Genomic DNA, 9120 nt, shown 5'->3' on the forward strand with positions numbered 1-9120 from the left:
GACAGTTTTAGTACTGAGAAGATGGGCCCCTGTTTTCATGGGAAGCTTGGCGATAGTGAAAGGACTTTGCAAATGCCTTAAAGGAAAATAACCTGTTCTTCTTTACAACTCTGGGCCTGGTTCATCTTACCTCTATTCTCCATTCTAGATGTGTACTCTTAAACAAGATTTATAGGGTGTCCATCCAAATGCATGTTGAAATCTTCAATGTCTTTATTCATCTTGGTTTTTTCTTATGTAAATAATTGGGTCATACTTCCAGGGTACTCTGCAATATCTTGGTTTTGCATAATAAGTGCAACATTGTGTGAAAGCAGGAGAATGTGGAGGACCTCACCATCTGCATGAAATCTCTCCTGGACTTGGGATTCTGCTGGATTTCCACATAACTGTGGTTGGGAACCTTTGGGAAGGATCCACTGACCCTCCTCCATATTTAACACTTATCATAGAGTTGTTGAGCCGTTATTTTTGTTAGTACTTCTGCCAAGGACTCCTGAAGTTCTGAACTTCTGAAGTTGCTTCCAGTTTTATTTTTAAAGTAGAATAAGCCTAATCCTTCCACATGATAGGAACATGAAAACTGTCTAGTTCAGAGACTAAATCTTTTCTGGTTTTCCATGATTTTCAGTCCTTTTGTCATCTTGATCTCAAATATCTAAGGATAGTTTTTTGTTCATGCCCTTTTAAAATGTTACAATGTGAATACTGCATTACATAGATAGGTGGTATAGCCCCAAACAGAATATGATTAAACTATATCTCCTTATTTCTAGATGTCAGGCCACCACTAATGTAACCTAAAATTAGGTTACCAATATTGGCTGTCATTTCAGACTAGAATCCTAAAAAGCCTTAAGTCTTTTATAATGTAAACCAACCAAATTCCTTTAAATGAATCAAAATTTCATAATGGTTTAACCCTTTTTCATCTAAGAATGCCAAAACACAAGCGATCAAGACTCCCACTAACCCTAATTGCCTCATTAGCAGGAATTAAAAATATATTGTACTGTACCTGTAAGTTATTCTTGTTTATAGTCCTTTTGCATCTCTGTTATTGTAGAACTTAACTGTGGTTGTTTGGTATTTGACCTGCTTTCTGGATGCTTAGATGTTTGGCTAGGTTAGGAGTTTTGGATTTTGGCTAGGACTAACAGTCCTAGGCTATTCTTTTTTGGGGGTTTCTTTTAGGAGGTGATCAGAGGATTTATCTTCACTTTACTACTGTGCTTCAAATAGATAGTTTTCTGTTTTTTTGACTTCTTGAAACACAGTATTTATATTTTAAAAATCTTAGTTTTCAGGGAATTAAATTCTTAAAAATATCTCTTGACTTGCTTTCCAAGTCACTTGTTTTTGCTATCAGATCTTACATTTTCTATTTTTTTCAATCTTTTTCTTTGTTCAGATGTTCAGATCACTGCAGATCTAGTGTCTTGATAGAATAGAGTATTGTAGATGTCAGACTCTTGAGATTTCTTGGTCTGTGCATTGCTACATCAGTACTGGCCTCTAACCTCAATAACTTTCAGGTTTGGGACTGTTAGTTTCTGAGGGAAGCCCATTGTTCTTGCTGCCTTGAGATTCATATTTATAATTTAGAGAGGAAGCTTCTAGCTAGATAACCTTTACTGTGTTGGCTCTGATTTTGCTTGCCTGTGGACTTTTCACAGACTTCTTGTACACAGTTTGGGAGTGATTAATTTAGGAAATTTCTCATAGGATTTTCTTTATTGTTATTTAGTCTCTTGTTAATTTGAAGTTTTTTATTTGAAAAGATATGTGAAATCTGGGCAGTTTGCTCTCCATTCAGTTACCTTGGGTTAAAGTTCACTTTTTTCATAATCCTTTATTTTTCCACAAGTGGCAAGTCAGTAGTCAAACCCACCAGACATTTCAGTACCATGGAATACTATTTACTCATGCCTGGACACTTCTGCATAGATGTTGGTCCCATCTCTATCTGCACCTGCCTATAACTAAACATCTTTTCTTACTACTTATGGATAACTCTAATAGTTGGAATATTTTTTTCTTCTGTCAAGCCTAAATTTGCCCCTTATATACCCCATTGCTCTGCATTCTGATGTCTGGTGTTAAATATAGTAAGTGTAGTCCTTGTTCCATATGTTGGTCTTTCAGATACTCAAGAATCTCTTGTCTATCTCCAGTTTAACTAGTCTTAGTTTCTTTAGCTAACTTATATGGCAAGGATTTCAGACCCTTTATCATTATAGTTGCTTTTCTTGACATATACTAGACTATCAATTATCCTTTAACTGTGGTGCCCAAAATTGAACATAAAAATCTAAATGTGATTTTCCCCAGTCATTTAATACTTTTTATTTTTTGGAATTTCTACATCTCTTAAATGCAATCCAAGATAATATTAGCAGTTTTGAATGTGATACATGCTGATATACCAAGCTTTAAAAGTACGCTGAAATCTCTTGATTCTTCAGACCTATTTTGTACTTGTGAAGTTGGATTTTTTGAACCTGAATGTAAAACTGATTCACATTTATGCCTTGAAAGTAGGAATTGGGTTGGTTTTTTGTTTTTTGTTTGTTTGTTTGTTTGTTTTTGCATTTATATCTGGCACATAGTTGGCACTAAATGAACACCTGTGACTTTACTGAACTCTTAAATTTTATCATACTGGAAAGATCTGAATAATCTAATAGAGGAGGTATTTGGTAGAGTAGAAAGAGCACTGTTATTGATATCAGAAAACTTAGATTCAAATCTCTTTTTTTGTGTAGTTCCTTTTACATTGTTGTAGTCATTGTATATATTTGCTTCCTTGCCTGTCCTTCACTATGCATCAATTCATATATGCCTTTCCATGCTTTTCTGTGTTCATCATTTCTTTTAGCATAGTTGTATTCCACTACATTTGTGCCATAATTTAAGCCATTTCCCAATTGATAGACAATTTATTCCCAATTCTTTCTTATCTCAAAAAATGTTGTAAGCATTTATGTATATGGGGACTTTCTTTTTATCAATAGCTTCTTCAAGGAATATACCAAGTAATGGGGTCCCTGGATCAAAAGATACGGGCATTTTAATCACCTTAATTGCCTAATTCTAAATTGCTTTTCAAAATATATCAATTCACAGCTTCAGCAAAAGATATATTGGTGTACCTACCATTCCACAACTCCCTCAACATTTGATTAATGCTATTTTTTTCTTCATCTTTGCCAATTTGCAAGAATTGTGAGATGAAAAGAGTCAACCACCCTACCCCCAGGTGAAGAAAGAATCCCCTTTAGAATATCCTAGAAAAATATCTGTCCAGCCTCAGCTTAAAGATCACCAGTGGTAGAATGGCCTATTAGCCACTGCATTTTTGGATAGCTCTAATTGTTCTTTCATAAATGATCATTTATAGAATGCTTTTGGATAGTCATCTAAGTGATGTAGCAGTCGCTATACCAGGAGTCAGGAAGATAGGAGCTCAAATTCACTTGTGTGACCCTGGGGAAATCCCATAACTTGGGTTTACCACAGATTCCTCATTCATCTGTAAAAAAGATAAACTGGGTTAAGTGACCTATCCCGGGTCATATAGCTAGTAAGTGTCTTAAGGATGGATTTGAACTCAGGTCCTCAACGCCAGGGCCAATGCTCTGTCCACTGTGTCACTTTGCTGCCCCTCCTTTCCCCTCCAGATCTCTATCCTTCCACACCTTTCCTTATTTATAACCTCATGTTAATTGCTGTGATCACAGATTCAATGTTGAAAGGAATCTTGGAGATCACTTAATCCAACTCTTATTTTTACAGATGAAATCCAAAGAGGTTATATAGTAAGTAGAACTAAAGCCCCTTCTCCAATGTTTCATCATGGTTTGGAGATGCCTGGGTACTTGATAGTTACTGTTAGTAAACAATGGGTTTACCAAGGTGGGAAAGTTTTCAAGCCTGTAATGCATCATGTGCTTGCCCAAAAATCAGTACAGCTAATTTCAGAGGCTTGTCACTAGAGATTGTCCAAGAAGTTTATAACATGAAATTTCCCTGAAGAGATCACACAGCCTCTTCACCTTGTTTTTGTTTATTTTTATACATTCTATTTCCCATCTATGTAATAAGCTGCAGAAACAGAGAATACAAAGACGCATAAATCGATGTTTTGCCCAATATTTGAGTAATGAGTAGTCTGCACATATTGATGGCCTTGGCAGTACTCAAGTAGTATAGAAAGGCATAGGAGTGTCTGAAAATTCACGCCTAATTTTATTGCATTAAAAGAAAAAAAATTCCAGTTTTTAAAAACTTTAGAAATGAAAATTTATTGACTCTTTTGTTTCCATAATTTACACTCCAGCATTCCTCCCATTCCCTATTCTCAAAGAACTATTCCATATAACAAAACTTTTAGGAAGGCCTTCCTAGAGCAGAACCAAAAGATTGTGGAGAAGAGGAAGCAGCTAAGATGTCTTAACATTCCCTTTCTTTCTTTCAAAGCTTTTTTATTTACAAAGCATATGCATGGTTAATTTTTCCAACCCTTGCATAACCTTTTATATATTTTCCCCTTCATTCTCCAACTCCCTCCCCTAGCTGGCAGGTAGTCCCATACATGTTAAACATATTGAAATACACGTTAGATCCAACATATGCATACATATTTATATAATTATCTTGTTGAATAAGAAAAATCAGATCAAGAAGGAAGAAAAAGAAAAACTGAGAAATAAAACAAAATGCAAGCAAAAATAGAAAGAGTGAGAATGCTATATTGTGTTCCACACTCTGTTCCCACAATCCTCTCTCTGGGTGTAGATAGCTCTCTTCACCACTGCACAAGTGGAACTGGTTTGAATCATCTCGATATCAAAGAGAGCCACATCCATCAGAATTGATCATCATATAGTCTTATTGTTGCCGTGTATAATGTTCTCCTGGTTCTGCTCATTTCACTTAGCATCAGTTCATGTAGGCCCCTCCAAGCCTTTCTGAAATTGCCCTGCTAGTCATTTCTTACAGAACAATAATATTCCATAGCATTCATATACCAGTTGATGGACATCCAGTCAATTTCCAATTTCTAGCCATTATAAAAAGAGCTGCCACAAACATTTTTGCACATACAGGTCCCTTTCCCTTCTTTAAAATCTCTTCGGGATATAATCCCAGTAGAAACACTGCTTGGATCAAAAGGTTTGCACAGTTTTATAACTTTTTGAGCATAGTTCCAAATTGCTCTCCAGAATGATTGGATCCATTCACAGTTCCACCATCAGTGTCCCAGTTTTCCTATATCCCCTCCAACATTTGTCATTAACTTCTCCTGTCATCTTAGCCAACCTGACAGGTGTGTAGTGGCACCTCAGAGTTGTCTTAATGTCCATTTCCCTGATCAATAGTGATTTGGAGCACCTTTTCATACAAATAGTTTCAATTTCTTCATCTGAAAATTGTTCATATCCTTTGACCATTTATCAATTTGGAGAATGGCTTGAAGTATTATAAATTTGAGTCAGTTCTCTATATATTTTAGAAATAAATGAGGCCTTTATCAGATCCTTTGGATGTAAAAATGTTTTCCCAGTTTATTGCTTCCCTTCTAATCTTGTCTGGATTAGTTTTGTTTGTACAAAAACTTTTTAACTTAATATAATCAAAATTATCTTTTATGATCAATAATGATCTCTAGTTCTTCTTTGGTCACAAATTCCTTCCTCCACAAATCTGAGAGAGAAACTATCCTATGTTCTTCTAATTTGTTTTATATTATAATATTTATATTATATTGTATATTATGATATGTATTATATATAGGTCTATGCCTACAATTTTCCCAGCAGTTTTTGTCAAATAGTGAATTCTTATCCCAAAGCTGGGACCATTGGGTTTGTCAAATACTAGATTGTTATAGTCCTTGGCTATTTTGTTCTGTGAACCTAACCTATTCCATTGATTAACTTCTCCAAGAAATTCCATTTTCTGTGTCTTCCTTTTTATTTTCATCCAGTATAAAATTCAGATGATTAAATTATCAGTCTAGGAACTATGGAAAGTATGACTAGCTTCTACTATTCTTGTAAATAAGGAATCTTTAGTACATTGAAAAGGATGTGTTTAAAATCCTGTTATTTTGGGATTCTGGTAGAACAATGATGACTCACTCTCACACCCATACATACCTTTCCTTAGAATCAGTCACAGCCTACCTCTTGTCCTCTCATAGTGTGCAAATCTTGTTCATGTATTTGCATAATGATTTCATTAGCGGAGTCTACCCAAGCTGGAGGACTTGCTTTCTGCTAAAAAAAAAAAAAAATGTCTTGGAGGTGCCAGTATTATTATATACTCTTCCTATGACCATCTGTATCCCATGACCCTCAGACAAAGATGTGAACCACAGCTTTTTGCTTGTGGAGGACTGTGTACAGATTAATTGAATTCAGAAAACACTTGTAAACAAAATTTAGATAAAACAGTACTTCTTACAACTTAATCTCCTTGGGAGATAAAATACAAAGAACAATAAATATATGTAAGCATGAAGTCACAAGCAAAGTGTTATGTGAGTTCTAAGAAGGGTTTTGTGTGTGTGTATGTGTGTGTGTGTGTGTGTGTGTGTGTGTGTGTGTGTGTGTGTGTGTGTGTACCTAGACATAGTTAATAGCCTTTACAAAGGCTGGCAAATAGTTTGGGGAAAAGAAAGGAAGATTTGTTACCAAATCTAGTCAATTATACCTTTACAATATATCTTATATTAGTTCCATTTTTTTCCACCTACATAATCACCAGTTCGGCTCAAGTTGTCATTTCCTCTCCCTAAAGTATTGCAAGAGTCCTGGTTGTACCACTTTTTCCAATCCATATTCCACTTAGCTGTCAAATTCATATCCCTAATGTGAGTAAGAGATGATGATAAATGTTGGAGGGGATGCAAGAAAACTAGGACATTAATAATACATTGTTAGTGGAATTGTGAAATGATCCAATCATTCTGGAGAGCAATTTGGAACTATGCCCAAAGGGCTATAAAACTTCATACCTTTGATCCAGAAATGTCACTATTGGGTCTATTATCCTAAAAATGAGGGAAAAGCAGCCACATGTGCAAAAATACTTGGGGCAGCCCTTTTGTAGTGGCAAGGAACTGGGATATGAATGAAATTAAATTTTATTGTTCTTTAAGAAATGATGAGTAGTCTAATTTCAGAAAAGCCTGGAAAGACTTACATGGCCTGATATTGAGTGAAATGAGCAGAACCAAGAGAACATTGTACACAGTAACAGCAAGGAAGTGTGATAATCAACTGTGATGGATTTGGCTCTTTTCAACAAAGTGATTCAAGGCAATTCTAATAGACGTGGGATGGAAAATATCATCTGCATCCAGCGAGAGAATTATGGTGATTGAATATGGATGGAAGCATAGAAACTTTTTTGTTTTGCTTTTTTTTTTTATTATTTGTCATGTTTGTTTTGTTTTGTTTTTGCCATGACAAATGTAGAAATATGCTTAAAAGAATTGCACATATTTAATCTATATCAGATTGCCTGATGTTTTGGGGAGATAAAAGAGAGAGACAGAAAAATTCAGAACACAAATGTCACAAAAACAAATGTTAAAAACTATCTTTATGTGTGTTTGGAAAATAAAATACTATTAAAATTAAAACTAACAAATTCTTATTCCTAAAGCATGTCAAAGCATTCCATGTCAAAGAAGTGCTCTAGGGAACACTTTTACTTCTAGCATAAAATATAGAGTTTATTTAAAACCCCTAATATACTTTTCTAAGCTTATCCCACTACTCTCCTACATATATTCTGTATTCAAGCCAAAGTGGTCGGCCAGCTGCTTCCCATATACCTCCCTTCCTTTCCCTTCCTTTCCCTTCACCGAGGCCTCCAAAGCTCAGCTGAAGTGCCACTTCCTACAGCAAGTCTATCCGGATTTCCTCAGTTGTTAGTGCATTCTACTCCAGAAATTCTTTAAACAATTGACAAACCTTTAATGCTTCTGTTTAATTAAAGCTTTTTATTTTCAAAACATGTTCAAAATTCATTCTTGCAAAACCTTGTGTTCCAAATTTTTTCTCTTCCCTCCAGCTTCTTCCTAGATGGCAAATGATCCAATAAATATTAAACATATGCAGTTCTATACATATTTGCACAAGAAAAATCAGATCAAAGAGGAAAAAATGAGAAAAAACAAAATGCAAGCAAACAACAATAGAAGTCATGGAAATACTAAGTTGTGGTCCATACTCAATTCCCACAGTCCTCTCAGAATGAAGTTGGCTCTCTTCATCACAAAACCATTGGAATGGGCTTGAATCATTTTCATTGCTGAAGAGAGATCAATTCTCTTGCTGTTGCCATGTATGATGATCTCCTCCAAGCGTCGCACTTCTCCCTCCCTCTTTTGCGAGCCTCGCATTTTCAGCTTTTCCCCTTCAGCACGTTTCCAGCTTCTCCCCCTTTCTTACAAGCCTTCCATTTAGCATCAGTTCCTGTAAGTCTCTCCAGGCATCTCTATTCATCCTGCTGATAATTTCTTACAGAATAATAACATTCCATAGCATTCATGTACCATAATTTATTCAGCCATTCTCCAACTGATGGGTATCCACGTACTTTCCAGTTTCTTGCCATTACAAAGAGGACTGCCACAAACATCCTTGCACATGCAAGTCTCTTTCCCTTCTTTAAGATCTTGGAGAAGGGTGGAAGCGAGGGAGGGAGAAATGGAAGGCTTTCAGCAAGGAAAATTGGAAGGAAGAGGAGGGGGTGAAAGGCTTATAAGAGAGACGGCCTGAGAAGAGATAGGGAAGAAATGCTTGGAAGAAGGGAAGAAATGGAAGGCTTGTAAGAAAGGGGGAGAAGCTGGAAACGTGCTGAAGGGGAAAAGCTGAAAATGCGAGGCTCGCAAAAGAGGGAGGGAGAAGTGCGACGCTTGGAGGAGGAAATGGACAGAGGGGAAGAAGCAGGTTTAGGAGAGTAGTGGAGGAGGAAGGGAGGGGAGAGGTAGGAGGTGTGCAAGGTGGGAGGGAGACAGGGAGAAGAGGGAGGGCGAAGCGAGAGGCTTGTAAGAGGAAGAGGCGAAAAAGTTGCGGGAAGGAGGAAGAGAGAAGCAGGCAGAGG

Source organism: Sminthopsis crassicaudata, chromosome 2 (genome assembly GCF_048593235.1).
Source record: "Sminthopsis crassicaudata isolate SCR6 chromosome 2, ASM4859323v1, whole genome shotgun sequence".
Lineage (NCBI taxonomy): Eukaryota > Metazoa > Chordata > Mammalia > Dasyuromorphia > Dasyuridae > Sminthopsis > Sminthopsis crassicaudata.